This window comes from Panthera pardus, unplaced genomic scaffold (genome assembly GCF_024362965.1).
Source record: "Panthera pardus isolate Hobbes unplaced genomic scaffold, ASM2436296v1 HiC_scaffold_16, whole genome shotgun sequence".
Lineage (NCBI taxonomy): Eukaryota > Metazoa > Chordata > Mammalia > Carnivora > Felidae > Panthera > Panthera pardus.
This window is the reverse complement of record NW_026526721.1, coordinates 7,563,227-7,582,054: the sequence shown is the minus strand read 5'-3', so window position 1 is coordinate 7,582,054 and position 18,828 is coordinate 7,563,227. Positions and strand designations below refer to the sequence as shown.

The 18,828-nt window shown below is 44.9% G+C and overlaps 1 protein-coding gene across 2 annotated transcripts in view; it reads right to left on the bottom strand.

The window, feature by feature from the left end:
- The window catches only part of KCNJ6 (potassium inwardly rectifying channel subfamily J member 6), a 267,146-nt gene extending 255,686 nt beyond the window's left edge, over window positions 1–11,460 (bottom strand). The window contains exon 1 of one of the 2 annotated variants that reach the window (XM_053903078.1): window positions 10,885–11,460. The gene's annotated coding sequence lies outside the window, so the exon portion shown is untranslated. The remainder of the gene's footprint in view (window positions 1–10,884) is intronic. The other variant, XM_019420340.2, reaches the window with a different exon arrangement.
- Between the last annotated feature and the right edge of the window lie 7,368 nt (window positions 11,461–18,828).

The following is an 18,828-nucleotide window of genomic DNA, read 5'->3' as shown; positions in this document are numbered from 1 at the left end:
ATGGCAGCATGGGAAGCCTGTGAACGCATCTCCTCCCACAGACACATCAAATCTACAGCTACATATGGATCCTTTCCCTTTGAAAAAGATCTGAAAACTATAGATGAGCTGCTCTCCACAACAGAGAATAAAAGGACCACGTGAAGACGGGAAGGAGAGGCGGAGACAGTCTTGAAAGAAACCCCATCCCTGGTGCAGCAGCACACAACAGGGAGGGATCTTACCAGACAGGTGCTTCTTTCTGAGTGAGAGTTTGGTGCCCCGCACGGGGCACCCTGGCCTCTGGGATCTGTGCCAGAAAGACAAGCCCTCCGGATGTCTGGTTTGGGCAACCAATCAGGCTGATGTCCGGAAGTCCCAAAGTGCTGTGGGAAACAGATTTCCCTCTTGGGGGGCTGGGGTATGGCTTCACTCAGCAAAAAAAAAAAAAAAACCCAGACGTTTGTAAAGTACCTAGATTATATGTGAGGGGCATTCATCCGTCGATCGGAGGCATCTGCTGCAGGGGCAGGGGCACAGCTGAGACGCTCCGGGAAATGGAGGTGCTGACACCATCGTTGTGCCCTCTGTCTAGCCTGCTTGTACAGCCAAGTGAGCTTGGACAAGGCGCCCTCCCGCTGACTGGCTTGGAAGGGCAGGGTGAGCCGCTGTGTTGCTCGCTGAGACTGGAGAGTGGGGGAGTTGCAGCGCTCCCCTGCTCCCTGGCTGGGGCTGGCAGCCCTGGTGGTCACAGGATTCCCCCACTCCTAGACCAAAGCCAGGGCACACACTCAGGCGAGACACTCTCTTTCTTGCTGCACCGGCGCAGATCAGACGTTTTCCCACTACCTTTCCAAAGCCGGTGACCTTGCCCTGCCCCCCGCCCCCTCCAATGGCCTTGCTAAAGCCAGAAGGCCCATTCAACCCACACAGCGGACACTCTTTGATCACCCGGCTCTAGTGGCTAAGAGAATTGACATTCCAGAGCTCCACAGGACCGTAACAAGTAGAAAGATAGCTCTTGGCAGGCCACCACCCCAGGGCACAGACAGCAGACACACACAACCTCAGTCTTCCTGTGGAAAGGACCTGTTTACTGAAGCCTGGAGACTCAGCCTGAGGGACAGGCTTCCGATTTCCCCCACGCCAAGAGGCTAAGGAGGCACACCCGGCAGACAAAAGCAGGGAGACACAACCTTGGCCCTTTGGCCAACCTACGGGCAATGAGACTTCCCAGAAAGAAGCTCCTACACTTGTCTAATGGCCCAGTTTTGTTTTTTTTTTTTAACGTTTATCTATTTTTGAGACAGAGAGAGACAGAGATGAACAGGGGAGGGTCAGAGAGAGGGAGACACAGAATCTGAAACAGGCTCCAGGCTCGGAGCTGTCAGCACAGAGCCCGACGCGGGGCTCAAACTCACGGAACGCGAGATCATGATCTGAGCCGAAGTCGGTCGCCCAACCGACCGAGCCACCCAGGCGCCCCACGGCCCAGTTTTTATAACTGCTGCCCAGGGGAGACCTCCAGATCTCCTGGCCTAGAGGCCAACATGGATTATGCTTGCAACCCCCCAAGACTGTATATCTTTGCATAGTGTACAAACTACTGCCCGAAGATCTGGCTTTTAGTCGCCCTGCAACTAGGTGCTAAACAGATTCTGCACCCCCCACCCAACCTTAGAACAGGCTGACAGGTCTTGGCATGTCTTCAACGTATCGATAATAACTTAGGCAGTTTAGACAATCACAAAGTTTCAAGAAACAACCGTGAGTTAGGACAAAATCGAACAAGGTTTATCACCTATACAAGGACACTTCTTCAAGCCCGAAAGAGGTAGCTGTGTGGCCTAATACACAGACGCAGAGTCAAGCAAAATGAGGAAACAGAAATATCAAGGTTATTCAGACTTGAAGGAGAGATAAAGAATTCACCAGATAAGCAAAAGCTAAAGGAATTCATCACTACCAAACCAGCCTTACATGAAACCTTAAAGGGACTTCTTTAAGCTGAAAAGAAATGGCGCTAATTAATAATAAGAAAACATATGAAAGTAAAAACCTTACTGGAAAATGTAAATATACAGTAAAAGCAGTGGGTTAATCACTTATTAAGGTACTTAGGAGGTTAAAAGACAAAAATAGTGAAATGAACTAAAACTACAATAAAGTTTAAGGAATACATAAAGCAAAAAGATATAAAAAGTGACATCAAAAACGTGAAACATAGAAGGAGGAGTAAAAATATAGAGTTTTGGAATATGTTCAAATTTAAATTGCTATCAACTTAAAATAGACTGTTTTATACATAGTATGACATATGTGAACTTCATGGTAATCACAAACCAGACACAGTAAGTACACCAAGGTAAATGAAAAATGAATTCAAGCATAACAATAAAGAAAACCATCAAACCACAAGGGAAGAGAGAAGAAGAAGAGAGGAACTATAAACACAACCAGAAAACGATGGACAAAATTGCAGTAAGTACACCCTATCAATAATTACTTTAAACATAAATGGACAAAATTCCCCAATCAAAAACCACATAAAGTGGTTGAATGGATTTAAAAAAAGATATCTATATGCTACCTGTAAGAAATTCCCTTTAGGAGTAAGGATACAAACTGACTGAAAGCAAGAGACGAAAAAAGATATTCCATGGAAATGGAAATGACAAGAAAGGTGGCACAGCTGTACTTCTATCAGAAAAAGATACAAAAGACAAAGAGAAGCACTATGTAATGATACAGGGGTCAATCCAGCAAGAAGATAAAGCATTTATAGATATATATGCACCCAACTTAGGAGCACAAAAATAAATGAAGCAAATATTAACAAACGTAAAGGTAGAAATTGATAGCCACACAACAACAGTAGGCAATATTAACATTCCCCTTACATCAATGGATACATAACTCATCCAGACAGAAAATAAACTGGAAAACATTGGCCTTCAACAGCACATGAGGGCAGAGGGACTTAATAAATACAGAGCAATTCCATCCAAAAACAACAGAACAGACTTTCTTCTCAAGTGCTCAAGGAACATTCCCCAGGTTAGACCATTACATTAGGTCACAGAAATAAGTCTTAATAAATTCAAGAAGACCAAAAGAATAGTGAGCATTTTTTGCAACCACAATGATATGAAACTAGAAATCAATTACAAGAAGAAAGCTGACAAATCTACAAATACATGGAGATTAAACAATGCGTTCTTGAACAACTACCGGGTCACAGAAGAAATCAAAGGAGAAATCCAAAAATACCTGGAAGCAAATGGAAATAGAAATATGACATACCACAGTCTCTGCAGCAAAAGCAGTTCTAAGAGTTGAATTCATAACAATACAGGCCCACCTCAAGAAATAAGAAAAATTTCAAATAAACAATTTAATTTTACATCTCCCAGAACTAGAAAAAGAAGAACAACCCCCCCCCCCAATTTTGTAGAAGGAAGGAAATAATAAAGATCAGAGTGGAAATAAACGGAATAGAGACTAAAAAGACAATTTAAAAATCAATGAAACTAAGAACTGGTTCTTTGAAAAGACAAACAAATTGACAAACCTCTAGCTAGACTCACCAAGAAAGAGAGAGGGCTCAAACAAATAAAGTCAGAAATATAACAGAAGTTACAACTGATACCACAGAAATGCTAAGGGTCATAAGAGACTATGAAGAATTACACCAGCAAATTGAACCGCTTGGAAGGAATGGATACATTTCTAGAAATGTACAATCTTCCAAAACTGAATCATGAAGACATAGAAAATCTGAATAGACTGATTACTGGTAAGGAGATTAAATCAGTAATCCAAAGCCTCCCAACACAAGTCCAGGAACACACGGTTACACTAGTGAATTCTACCAAACATTCAAACAAGATTTAATACCTATCCACAAACTCTTCCAAAAATTGAAGAGGAGAGGAAGCTCCTATACTCATTTTACAAGCGCAGTGTTACCCTGAGACCCAAACCAGACAAGAACACTACAGGAAAAGAAAATTATAGGGCAATATCCCTGATGAATGTATATGAAAAATCCTCAAAAAATTAGCAAACCAAACTCAGCAATACATTAAAAGGGTCATACACTAAGATCAAGTGGGATTTATTCCAGGGATGCAAGCATGGTTCAATACCTGCAAGTTAATGAGTGTGATACACCACATTAACAAAATGAAAGATAAAATCATATGATCATTTCAATAGATGCAGAAAAAGTATTTGATGAAATTGAACAACCACTTACGATAAAAACTCTCAACAGTGTGAGTATGGAGGGAATGTGCCTCAACTTAATAAAATCCCTGGGAATAAACTTAACCAATGAAATGAAAGACCTGTACATCAAAAACCATAAGACATTGAGGAAATAAATTAAAAAGACATAAATAAGTGGAAAGATATTCCATGCTCATGAATTGAAAGAATTAATACTATTAAAATGTCCATACTACCCAAAGCAATGTACAGATTCAATGCCATCCCTATCAAAATTCTAATGACACTTTTCACAGAACTAGAACAAATAATTTTAAAATTTGGATGAAACCACAAAAGACCCCAAATAAAACAATCTTGGGAAAGAAGAACAAAGCTGGAGGTGTCATGCTCCCCGATTTCAAACTATACTGCAAAGCTATACTAATCAAAACAGTATGGTATTGACATAAAAACAGACACATAGATTAATAGAACAGAATAGAGAGCCCAGAAATAAATTCACACATATGTGGTCAATTTACAACAAAAGAGGCAAGAATATACAATGGGGAATCGACAGTCTCTTCAATAAATGGTGTTGGGAAAACTGGACATCTACATGCAAAAGAATAAAAGTGGGCCCACTATCTTACACCATATGTATAAAAGTCAACTCAGATTGGATTAAAGACCTGAATTTAAGACCTGAAACCATAAAAGTTCTATAAAACATAGATGGGAAGCTCCTTGACATTGGTCTTGGCAATTTTTTTTGGATCTGTCTCCCAAAGCAAGGGTAACAAAAGCAAAAATAAACAACAGAACTACATCAAACTGAAAATCTTATGCACAGTGAAGGAAACCTTTAACAAACTGAAAAGGCAACCTACTGAATGGGAGAAGATATTCACAAGTCACATATCCAAGAAGAGGGTAACATCCAAAATGTATTTAAAAACTTATATAACTCAATAGCTAAAGCAATCCAATTAAAAAAAAATAGGCAGAGGATCTGAACAGATATTTTTCCAAAGGAGATATACAGATGGCCAACAGGCATGCGAAGAGACGGTCAGCTTCGCTAATCCTCAGGGGAATGCACGATGAGATCTTACTCCGTGCCAACCAACGACTAGTTCAATAAGACATAAAATAACTAGTGTTGATGAGGATGTGGAGAAAAGGGAACTCTTGTGCTCTGTTGTGGGAATGCAAATTAGCACAGCCACTTTGGAAGACAGTACAGAGGCTCCTCAAAAAATAAAAAAAAAAGGAGAACTACCATCAGACCCAGCAATTCCACTAGTGGTTACCGATCTGAAAAATAAACAAAATACCTAACTTGAAAAGACGTACGCACCCTTTTGTTCATTCCAGCATTATTTACAAAAGCCAAGATACGGAAACGACCTCAGTGCTCACTGATAAATGAATGAATGGGGAAGACGTGGTGTGTGTGTGTGTGTGTGTGTGTGTGTGTGTGTGTGTATTATATTATATGTGTGTGTATATATATAATGGAATACTACTTAGCCATAAGAAGAATGAAATCTTGTTACCTGCAAAAACCATGCTAAGCAAAATAAGTCATACAGAGAAAGACAAATGCTGTGTGATTTCACTTACGTGTGGAATCAAAAAAACCAAAACCAACAAAACTCAGTCACACAAATACAGAGAACAGATGGGTGGTTGCAGGGGGTGGGGGTGGTTGGTAGGAACGAAATGGGGGGAAGGGGTTAAGAAATATGAACTTTTAGTTATAAAACAAATAAGTCATGGTTGTGTAATGTGCAGCGTGTGGAATATAGTCAGTAATATTGTATTAATTTTGTGGGGTGACGGACGACAACCAGACTTATCGTGGCAACTGCTTCACAATGTTCACAAATGTCAAGTAACTATGGTGTGTGCCTGAAACGAATATACTATTGTACGTCAGTTATATCTCGAATTTCACTTTATCTTATTTTTAAGTATTCATTTATTTGTTTATTTGTTTTGTGAGAGAGAGAGAGAGCGAGCGCACAGGTTGGGGAGGGGTAGAAAGAGAACAAGAGAGAAACCCAAGCAGGCTCCACCCTGTCAGTGCAGAGCCCGACACAGGGCTCGAACTCACGAACTGTGAGGTCATAACCTGAGCTGAAATCAAGAGTCAGATGCTTAACTGACTGAGCCACCCAGGTGCCCCTATATCTCAAATTTAAATAAAAAGAGGGTAAGAATACCATGAGAGTACTAACTACCATCATGATAATCTCTTCTTTGTATAAGACCCTAATCATTTCTAGAGCCAATTGTTTAAAATACATTTTAAAATGTGTTATCCAAAATGACTGCATTTTATCTTTTTTAATCTCCTTAAACCCTCAAACTACAACTAAAAAAAAAATCTTAATTCAACAAATATCTTGATGATTTTTCAACCTAACTACCAATTTCCCTTTAATTCATATTACTAAATTTAATAATTCTGAAAAAATCCAGAGGGACTCCATTCTCTTCTGATATTTAAAATGACATTTGAAAATAAAAAATAGAAACAATAAATGCCGTCTAAATAAACTATAAATCCAAACATGTTACACTTAAACATCTCAATTCCACAAACCTTAAAGTCTTGATACAATGAGTTGAAAAACAAAACACAAACACAAACACAAACAAAAAACCTTGGTTTCAAAAGTGTCATTACTTTAGTGCTGGTAAAAATACAGGAGCCTTAAACGCTAGCCTTTTCCCCTAGCTTCCTTCCCCGTGTTTAGACTCTCTCTGGTCTATTTCCCTTACTAATCTGCATATTGCTTACATACCATTTGTTTAAGGAAGAGTTGTCGAAAAAGAAAAGAGCCTCACCCTGCCTGCTTGCCCATTTTGGTAAAGAAGCTTCATCGTATTTTCATGAAGATTCACATAGTCAAGATTCAACCGTTGGGAAAAGCAATACTTTCTATCCATGAAAATCAGCGAATGGGGTTAAGCTTCAATAAGGGTGTATTTATGTATTTTTCATTGCCAATAATTTTTTCCTTTTGCTTATTCAACAGCTCTTCTGATGTCTTGTTTTATGTAAAGGCAGGGATAGTTTGTAACAAGATGGGGGGAGGATTTGAGAGGGAATGAACACATTTCTATATACTGAAAGGCAACAGCCTGTGTAGATCCTTGTATTAAATGGAGACCCGGATCATAAAAGTTAACATATACTATTTGATGATGTGCAGGAAATGCCAGGGTAAGGTGACAAAATTATTTTTTAAAAAAATTATACAAAGTGCACAGGGATAAAGATTAAGTCTCCTTAACAAATCTTACTTGAAATGGGTAAACCAATTTTTTTGGAGTATGCCATTGACTGCCATCAGGGCATAATGATGCTTTGCTCAACAATTAGCCACCCAGGAAGAAAGCAAATCCTAGTTTGATAAATTAGCACCAAATACATGAGCACAGAATCTACCAGAACTAAAGATCATTGATTGAGCAATTTCCTATACCTAGATCATTTACATTCCCATCTTTTTTTTTTTTTAACTCACGAGAGAAATTGAGCTTTAGAACTCACCAGTACATTCCTTTAGAAGTGATCTTTTTTTTATGGAATGATCTATATTTTTGTATGGATTTATCTCCTAACTAATCTCGACTTCTCGTCTACTGATGGCTTCAGATGGCACAAAGCCAGGATACAGTTGTTTTAAGTGCTAACAGTACTCCATGCACCAGTTCTCTCCACTTTAGGCAGAAACTCTTCTATAGATCACATCAGGGATAAACTTAGCAATATCTATCAGGAATGGAAATGGAAGAAATCGTGTAACATCTCACCCTCTGACCAGGTTTGGAACAGACTGCTTCTGCCTTCAGTCGAGATCGTGAAAAAACCCCACAAAAACTGGAAGGTATAAGCACACCGCTTTAACCCAGTCCTAAGTGCTCTGCACGCGTCCCCTTTAGAAAGCAATGGCAAGCTTGGAAACACAGCTGGAAAGCCCAGCAAAGAAAATCAGGATTTACCTTATTTACCTTCATAGAGAACAAACCGGAACCAGCTCAAGACTAAACCAACACACATAAGTATATCCTCAAAAGAGAAAAGCAGCCCAGTGTATTCTAAAGGCGTTACCAGTTATTTCCCACCAGTTGTCAAACTTAGACTGGGCTCTGCAATTCAAATTGTGCCTTGGAACACCTGGCTGCTGCTCTTAAAAACTGTCTATTAGAAATGTGATTGCCACTTTTCTCTACTATTTTTCCTCATCAGTATTGGCGGGTGTGAGGATCTATGACCAAAGATGAGGACAGCAGGACAGAGACCAATTTTGCCCAAGGTGAAGGCAGAATGGCGAGAGAGACTTACCTGCTTTCACTCAATGGATGCTGAAACGCAACTCGGGTGATAATAAGTCCTCCCCTCTTGCACAGTTTCCTCCTTGTTTCCTATGCCTGCAACCTTGGAAATGTAGCTGCCCTGTTCACATACTGGCTTAAAGATACAGTTACCGCATCTCACCTCACTAGCACACTTACTTCCCTTTCCTGGAGCTCACTGGCTCTTTTTTTGGAAGAGTCTGTCAGGTCTGGACCAAGAGTAATTTATTTCTCTGCCTCTGTGGTCTCAGGACCTCTAGACAGGATTTGGTTAACTGGTATCTTGCTGACAGGGTGCTCCTACAGTCTTTCTGTCATCGAAGCCCCATTCAAAGTGAAGAGGAGAGTGACAGGGTAAGAAATGAATGGATGCTTTTGAAACCAAAGGGACTTGGTTGAAACTAGGCAACTCTCATCAAAGACTGATCCAGGGTGTGTGTGTGTGTGTGTGTGTGCGCGCGCGCGCGCCCGCGCACACGCACCCCCCGCATACCCCCTTTCTCCCCGAGGACAGGGTCATTCTCCATTCTTAGTTCAGCTTGCATCTTTTGCTGTTTTAGTGCTCTTGATTTTGAATAGTTACTCTGATGCACCGCCATGCGTGAAATGGATGATTTGCAAGCTTCTCTGTCCCACGCAATTCTGTGGATAATCAGATATCCAGATTCTGCACGGGCAAGAGAATCCTTCCTTTATAGAAAGTGATTGTTCCTGCCACCAAAGGAGCTGATAGTGTTCCCGGGGCAGCCAACTGGGAGGTGGGAACCTGGCTTCTGTGCTCTGGCCTTGGTGCTGAATTCGGAACCTGCTGCCGGAACCATCTCCGTGGCCTCTGGGCAACTTTGGGAGGTTTGAGAGGGTGCCGGCCAGTTCTGGCAGCCCCCTCACGGGTCGCCGGCAGGAATTTGGGCAGAGCCGATTCCCTGGGACCCTCCAGAGGGTACGCGGCTGGCTTATTTCTTAGCCTGAAGCGGGGAAAGTTTTGTCCAACGCATTTTTGTAACTGGAGCTGCCTTCTCCCCTCCCACCTGGGTCGCCATGGAGACTCAGCTCTTTCTTTCTCCAGGCAAAATGGGCGAAGCTTAGTTAGCAGTGCCCTGACTATAGCAAGCCCCTTTTTCTTTCTAATCAGCTCCTGGGCATCCCCTTCCTCTTTTCCGCAGAAGAAAGGTAGGGCAGGGTGAGAAGCTAGTCAGGATGTGGCATTGCAACCCTGCATGGTGGGGGCTGCCTAGTACCTTCAGACTTTGGATAAAAGCAAGCAGGAGGCACTCTATAAACATATAATGAATCTCCAACTCCCAAACACTGGAGTTCTCTCTCTCTCTCTCTCTCTCTCTCTCTCTCTTCCTTTTTTGGGAGTGGAGGCGGGATTCTTTGGAAAATTCTGGTATTTTGTTTCTCCATTAACCTCACCCCATTTCTGGGGCTGTTTCTATTAAGACATGTTTCCTCCTTAAAAGTCTCTCCATATTGAGGCTGGTACAAGAGATATACCTGTGGATCGACCCAAGGTTTTATTGGGTTTGGGGAATACTAATGTTATTTCTGTTAAAAACTAATTCAAGCTTAATGTCTTGATGCAAATGAAAATATACCCAGGAGGAAGCAAGTCAGGGGATTTGTCCAATCCCTAAATGCCATAAACATCTCATTTTATCTGAAGGGGTTTTCTTTCTTTCTTTTTTTCTTTTCTTCCAATTACAAAACAATTCAGTTCACTTCTAGGGAGAAGTGTTTGTAGCCATCATATCATACATTCCTGGTTTTACTGATAGAGAACAGTTAGGACTTATTGTTTCCCATTCTCTGCCTGTTTCTCCCCACCCCTCACTTTTCCTTTTCTTCCTTCTCATGTTCTCTGTCTCCGTCTCTGTCTCCCTCTTCTATGCAAAAACGAACAAGGATACAGCTTTCCATAAAGACAATGGGCTTTTCCCAACTGGAAATGACTACACCGCAAGCCGCCCCTGCCAGTTAATCAGTGCATCTCTTCTTTGCCAATGGATGTTGAAATGATGTCTGCAATAACTGACTGGGTTTCTCTGAGCCCAGGGCATGCAGACCCCTCCTCTCCCCCCCCCCCCCCTTGCGAGTTTTCAGTTGCTAATGAAAACCATATGAAACAGATTTCCCTTCTGTTATGTAACCGGCTTCTCCCTCGCCTTTCCCTTGACTTGGGCATCATGTTTCTCTCATCAGCGTGGAGCATGCAGCGGCGGCGGAGCCTGGGGAGGGGGAGGTGGGGACCCGAGGGCACGGAACGTTTTGCCCAGATTGATGCCAGCTTCTCGCCTTCGAGCAACTCAGCGCACCGCTTACCTTGTTGCGGACAGGGTGGTTTCACTCAATCATGATCTCCTCTCTTGGAACGGAGCAAGATTTAATATTTCACTACACGATGGATGGTGAGGGGAGAAAATTTAAAAAAAAGAAAAAAGAAAAAAAAAAAAGAAAAGAAAAGGAAAGAAAAACTGGAATCAGGTGGTCAAATTTCACACCAGCCCCGGGAGGCTATTAGGAGACTCCATTCTCCTGGCGGTGCCTCCAGCTCTGGGTCTGGCTTCCCGGTTCCCGCGGATCCCCACCCCTCCACCCGCCCAACCTCTCCGGCCAGGTGCGGCCGTCTGCAAACTGGCTCCCTCTGGCCGCGAGCGGAGAGGAGGGCTGGGCGCGGGGTCAAAGGAGGGGCGGAGGGGCGGAGGGGTGTGCGTCGGGTTCGGACGCGGGCGGGAGACCCGGTGGAGGGAACGGGGAAAAGGCAAGAGTGGCGGAAAAAAAAAAAAATTCCCGGCTGGGAGAAAAGTGATGGGCCACGCAGGGAGACGTCATGAAAGCCGCAGATTCAATGATCGCTCCTCAATTCCAGCGGACTGGCTGAGCCCCGCTGGCCGCGCACGAACCGGCGCGGCTGCGGGGATAAAAACGAGCGCAGCGCCGCGTGCTGGAGAAAAGCGGCCACACAGTGTGTCCCCGAGAGGCAGGGGGTGGGGACGCGGAGGGGAGGAGCGGGAGGCCGGGAGACGCCCACCCGCCTCCCACACCCCTCCCCGGGTGGGGGTGGGGGTTGGGGGACACTCCGTCGACCCCTTCCCAAGCCAGAGCCGGCGCGGAAGCCACCGAACCAACACCCCCCCCCCCCGCCACTCCAAGATGAAGCTGCAAAAGTGGGGGCGCTCCACGCTGGGGGAACCTTTTGGGTTCAGCCTCCGGTTCCCACCTTCCCTGCTATGTCACCGAGTAAATTATTCCTGGAGAAGAGCCTGGACAGCAGCAAAAAGCCGAAGCTCGGGGATCAGTTTTTGTCTGCTGCTTGGAGGGGCTCCGTCTTTTGGGTTTTGTGAACGCGGGAGAAAGAGGGGCTTGTCTCGCTCTGGGCTGAAATCAAGGAGTCCGCCTGGGCGCAGGAGCTGGGCGCGCACTGCCCGCGTGGCCAGGAGGGGGCGCCGCGAGCGACTGGGGTTGGGGGCGGGGCGGGGGGGGGGGGTGGGGAACGGCCGAGTGGAACCCAGTGGAAGCCCCGCCCGCTGCTTCCTTCAGTCGGTCCTGTCCACAGCAGCTGGGGTGGCTGCTGTTGCCCCATCCTACCCCACCCTGAGGTCTCTTCACAGGCACTGGAGACAAAGAAAGGGACCGTGACCTTTCTCATGCATAGCTCGGCTCCCCTTCCAAGTTGATTTTGTCAGGATTTGGACTATTGCCTACTCGATCCCGTCCTTTGATTTCTAACTTGCTTTGTACGGTTATTCCAGGGGCCGCCTCACAATGCTCCCCTCTGCAGCCCTTCTTTTTCTTATGGTCACCGTCAACAATATTTCCCCATTTCCAAAGCCGTTCCACAGCTTGCCGCGACCTCTGCGCAGTCCACCCTTTTATGCCCTCTTTCCCCTAGGGATACATCGATTGGCCACTAAAATTTAAGAGCAATGACGACCATTCACTGGTAATTGTGTCATGACTGTTTCATAACTGGCTGTTCTTTTGCAACTTTACAAAGCGGGTTTCCTTTCACCAGGCGTGGAATTTCTATCTCCAGGGGGACGACCCTATTCCAGAAAAAGGGTTGATGGAGACCTCTTGTTTCCAGGACCATTGTATTCCACATTTATGCATTCTAATTACACAGCAGTTCAGCTCTTCAAGAATGCTGTCTGCTTTCTAAAAACGACTGGTGTGGAGAGGTGTTTGCCTTAAGTTGCATCAACAGTTATATACAAATCAACCGGGTAGCCTGTGAGCTCCTCTTTGCTGCTGATTTTCCCTGAGAGGTTATCATCTCACTGGCTTTTCCTTGGGGTCACAAATTCTGCATACGGAAGATATTGGTATGTGTAATACGTGATTTTTATGCTCCACAGGGCTTCCCGGATCTAGTCCTTGTGTTAGACATAAAGATAGACAAAGAACAAGTAGACTCAACAGTCCCTGAGGAATCCTTGAGCAAGTCTGCAAGATGCAGGGTTTCGGGGGACACAGCCCTAGAGCCTTAAAAGAACAACTCACGCTGACTGTAGTTGCCTACAGAGCATTCTTTTTCGTCCGTGAAGGCGCTCTGGATATGCCCGCTAATTTTGACGGCACATATTTCTGCCAGTTGAAGGATTTCCCAACATTTATTCCTTCCAAGACATCAGACTAAGTAGGTGAGTCAAGAGAGGGTAATAACCCGCTTTTCTCCTCTGAACGTTTGGAAAACTCCCCTGGCTTGACATTGGCCAGAGTGCTGGGGGCTACAGCTCTTTCTGAACGGTGCAGTGGCTTGTGTTGAATGAAGCGGATCACATTAGCACGGCATGGGATTCGACCAAAGCCAGAGACAGCAATTGGGTTTACTAGATTCGTTTATTCCTGAGAGATCTCAGGTGGTGATCGTCACCGCCGTAACGAAGTTGAGTCTCCGTGGCATCTGAAAATCAGGCAACCTGTGCTTTGCCGCTCCTCTGAGCTTACGAGAGACCTGTCTGTCGGGACAGGATGCATTCAGCGTGTCTGGAATCTTCCTTACGTACCTATTTTACGATTTCAGATGAGGCCAAGGCCTCGGGTGGAGGGGTGGGGTGGCTGCCACTGGGGACTTCCAAGCCTTTAGCTCTTCCCGCCTCTGGGGGGGTCAGGACTCCAAAGATGACGAAGACAGCGGCTTCTAGGATGGATTGATTCTTCTGTGTGGACAAGGCTGGGTTCTCCCCCACACATCAAACTGTAACGGAGGCTTATTAGCTAGGAGGATTGACAAACTGAATTATCCCGACTGGGTGTCATTTGCTGTGTGTAATCTCATTTTTCTCCATCACTGATGGTGGCAATTTACGACCCAATCTATCTCCCTCCTCGCTGTGTAGATCTGGCCTCAGCTTTGGACAGGCTGACACCAGAACTGTGGTGGGTGGCAGTTTCTGGTCTCCGTCTCATCTTGCTTTGTCTTATGTCTGTCGGCTTGTCCGATATTTCAGCCTTTACGGCTGCTGAGGGTACCCGTTTCTCTTCCTTTCACTTCCCCACCCGCCTCTCCCCCTCCCCCCCGCAAAACCCCAACACTAAAAGCATCTTTAAAGTGCAGAGATGGGTGTATAATTTTTAAATAACTTATTTTAACTATCACAGAGCATTTTAAAGGGTCTCAAGGAAGAAATTTAAGAATTATTCCATTCTACTGCTCTACTTCCAGTGGACTGAATGGATTCCGTACATGTTTCGTATTGAGGGAATATCCAAGAAGAGCTATTGTATTTCCATTTTGGATTTGGATGGTAAATTTTGAGACGTTTTGTTGTTGTTGTTGCTTGTGTTTTGTTTTGCTTTTGGACATACATTAAAAAAATTTTTTTTTAATGTTTATTTGTATTTGAGAGAGACAGAGAGCACCTGGGGAGGGGCAGAGAGAGAGGGAGACACAGAATCCAAAGCAGGCTCCAGGCTCTGAGCTGTCAGCACAGCTCAACGCGGGGCTTGAACTCATGAGCTATGAGATCATGACCTGAGCTGATGTCGGACACTTAACCGACGGAGCCACCCAGACACCCCTAAATTCTTTCTTTTTTTAAAAAAAATGTTTATTTATTTATTTTGAGAGAGGGCGAGGGAGTGTGAGAGAGGCAGAGAGAGAAGGACAGAGAGAATCCCAAGCAGGCTCCACATTGTCAGCACAGAGCCCGATGCAAGGCTCGAACCGAGGAACCGTGAGATCCTGACCTGAGCCCGAATCAAGAGTCGAATGCTTAACCGACTGATCCACCCAGGAGCCCTGATAAACTCTTTCTTATAGAATGTTCTATTAGTTCATCATTTGGTAGGTATCATGCCTCTTAATCACAGTGTCCCCCAAGAAACTCATCAAGATGCAATTTTCAAAAGTCATAATAGCTTCAAATACAATATTTCAGAAGACAATGAGAAGCGATGTTTACAACAAAATTGCATAAATTAGTCTTCCTGTACCTCTTACTGGAAATAATTTTACTTACCGTGAAATCTGTGCAACACAAACACTGAGGGCCAAAATAAAGGACCTGAGTTTGTAAGACACTCTTTGCGTAGTTAACAACGTGCTAAGATGCCCGGATTCTGTGGCTCAGGTTTTTGTTTTTGTTTTAACTGACACTCTTAGCAAAGAGGCTATGAGTTGGAGAGGACGAGGTCAAGTTGGTTGTTTTGTATGCTGTCGCAACGGTCTGTGTGTCACCCCCTGTGGTCACAATGGGCACCAAGCAGACAGACCTTGTTTGTCTTCAGTAGAGGTGGAGCCCCAGCCAGCATTCACAGGCTTCCGTGGCTGTCCCAACAGGGCCTTCCCAGCCTTCTTTCTTGGAGACACATCCCAGAGTCCAGTTCCAAATTCTGGATGGATCAGCCTTGGTGGTCTTAAGCGAGATTCATATATTTAAGCAGTCTTGGTCCCAAGGGTCCATGCCACTTGGTCCGTGGCGAGTGATGGATTTAGCGAGGGGTTTCTTGCTCTATCGTTTTATCTGTAAAATGGTGTTGCTGGTGGGTTCTTTGGGAAGCAGACTCTGAAATGGATGTTTTTAGGGATGTGTCTCAGGGTGTTAGGTCTGTGGGATCAACACGTACGGAAGATGAGGTAAGGAAGTGTGAGTGAGCAGCAGGGCGGACATCACCTTGGCCCATCCCACAGGAAGTTCCGAAGATAAACTAAACCATTAGAGTTGTCCTGTATTACGCCAAGTTTGCCCCCACAGGATTGGTCCCTGGTAGGAGCCGTCTGGGAAGGCATGGCTGTGGGAAAGGAGGCTTTAGGTACTCTGCATCTGATGGCTAAAAAGAGCTTTCTAGCAGTTAGTCGGTAAGCCCTCTCCCGAAGGAAGAGCTTAGTGACACAGTTCCACATCTGCCAAAAATGGGGATAATAGCATTACCTATTGAATAGGGTTCTTGTGACGATTATACGACATATATGACATAATTCATATAAGAGGTCGAGCCCGCAGTCTGCCATAGAGTTACGACTTAATAAATGTCAGCTCTTTATTGACGGCTGATGCTTGTCATTTTTATGATTACACAAATTCAGGATTGTGTGTTTTCAAGTACCTCCAGATTTGTATCCACGCAGGTTTAAGTCCCTCCTCAAGCACCAGAAAAATACCGAGAAGGCTTCATATTGTCTCTGATTAGCTAAGCCCCATCAGTCCCTGAGTCCTTTCATCCCTACTGCACTGCTTCCTGGAAGAGGAGGAGCCCTAGACTCTGGCATCGACTGCTTCTCCTTCCATCTGAAAGGGAAGGGGTCTAGACAGGAGTGAGTGTTCGGTATATGTTACATAATCCTCTAATTACACAAGGAAGTTTGGCTCTCACTTTGTGGGAAACGGTGGTAAGAATTATCTTTTTGTACGCCCATAGGAAACCCTGGTAGCCACAGATCATGGCTTCTTTTCCTTGCACTGTCATTCTCAACACCCAGGGATTTATTTAGGTAGTTCTTTCCTCCCATTTTCTCCTTATGTGGAATGGAAGCGTGAGGGATGGAATGTAGAATCCGTAATAATTCCGAAGTCCACGAGAAAGACAAACATCCCCGCCCAGAAGGGGCAGTGATGCCACAGTTTAGCACGGGCTCCGTGAAGTTGATTGCTGGTGGCCAAGAAAGAACAGATCTCCTCTGCAGCCTCAAGTCCCCGAGCTGTCGTCACTACTTGTACCTATCTGCTGACTCAAGACCCACCCGGCAGCAGGAAGGAGAACACTGGAGACGAAGACGCTATGAAAGTGAGGAAACCACAGACTAGAGGATGTTGAGGTCACCTCAGAGATTATTTGGTCCCTCTTCGCTTCCACGAGCCTCTCTCTGACCCCGATCCAAGGCCCCCAGGTGGCCTCTCCCCCCGAATCACCTTGATTCGTTTTTACTTCCCAGCTCTTACGTCGGTCGCTTCTTCACTGCGTCCACGCTGCGAACGCCTACCTCCTCTCAGACTTTTAGCTTGTTTCTTACCTTTTGACCCTCCCAGAATAATTTCCCCTCTTCCTGAAGCTGTAGGTTCTCAAGTCTGACCCTAGTGACCTGTGCCTTCTGGTGCCTGTCTTCTCATTCTGTCTCATGCATTTAACAGATTCTTTTATCGAACCGTAAATATGAAAGGCGTATTTCCCATAGAGCTATACCATCATTTCCCGACAGATATAATTCAGGAGAGAAACATGATACAAGACAATGAGATAATGGAATGGATTTTTGCCCAAATGCTTCATGGGCAACAAGATAATAATAGAGCCTTTAGAAATTTAAGGGATCTTGGGGAAATCACTTAACTTTTTAGGCCCTCCAAGACAAGAATAACTACGATACCTCTTATTAATTTTCTGTTGCTGCATAACAACTCCAAACTTAGTAGCTTAAAAAATGCCCACTTGTTAGCTCATAGTTCTGTAGGTCCACAGTTCAACAGGGCACGGGCGGGTTCTCCGCTTAGGGTATCACAATGCTGGAACGAAGCCATCAGCCTGGTCTGGGAAAAATCCATTTCCAAGCTTATTCTTGCTCTTGGCAGAATTCACTTTCTTGGGATTGTAAGGCTGAGGTCCCCCATGATCTTATTGGCTGTCAGCAGGAGGCCGTCCTCTGTTTCTGGAGGCCCCCTGCATTCCCTCATGTAGTCCCTCCAGCCTCAGGCCATGGGAACGGCATAGATTTCTTTTCATTTTTCAATTCTCTGATGACTTCTGCTACTACGAGGGGGAGAAAACTGCTTTTGAAAGACCCATGGGATGAGAGCAAGCCCATCTAGATAATCTCTCCGTGTTAAGGTCACCTGAGTAGGGACCCTAATTATGTTTGAAACATCCCTTCTAGAATTCTGCCTATCACATACCTGCTTCAGAGGGTTTTTATTAGATGGGATGACACATGGGTAAACAGTATATTAAAAGTGAAGTTTTGTGATATCTATCTTTCTCTGGCTGACTTATTTCCCTTAGCGTGATTTCACTCTCATGTGGAATTGGAGAAACTCAACAGAGGAACACAGGGGAAGGGAAGTAATAAGATCAAAACAGTCAAGGGGGCAAATCGCAAGAAGCTCTTGAATACAGAGAACAAACTGAGGATTGCTGCAGAGGAGGTGGGGTGGGGGATGGGCTAAGGGGGGATGGGTACTGAGGACACTTTTCCGGATGAGCCCTGGGGGTTGTACTCCTAAAGCCAAGACTACACCGTATGTTAACTAACTTGAATTAAAAAGAAAAAAAAAAACATTTAAGAGGCGCCTGGGTCGCTCAGTCGCTCAGTCGGTTGGGCATCCGACTTCGGCTCAGGTCATGAGCTCACAGTCCGTGAGTTCGAGCCCCGGGTCCGGCTGTGCTCACAGCTGGGAGCCTGGAGCCTGCTTTGGATTCCGCGTCTCCCTCTCTGTCTGCCCCTCCCCTGCTCATGCTTTGTCTCTCTCTCTCTCTCTGTCAAAAATAAACATTAAAAAAAAATTAAAAAAACATTTAAAAGTAAATAAAAGTGAAGTTTTAACGGAAACACCGAGCGATACGCATGGTTTTGTTGAGCTGCTGATTCACTTCGCTGCCACGACCTAGCAGCCAGGCCGCAATTCATTGATCCATCTTTTGCCCTGACCCCTCCTCCAGCTTTTCTGACTTCTGAGCGTGTGTTTCTAGCTCTGTGATGAAGGATTCTTTCTGCAGAACCCTCTTGTCACCCAGGCCGGAGGCAGGAAGAGCTGACGTGAGGTTCGGTTCATCCTTGTGGGGTTCCAGCCTCTGCTTGTGGGTTCCAGCCTGTTTGTGCCATGGTATGGC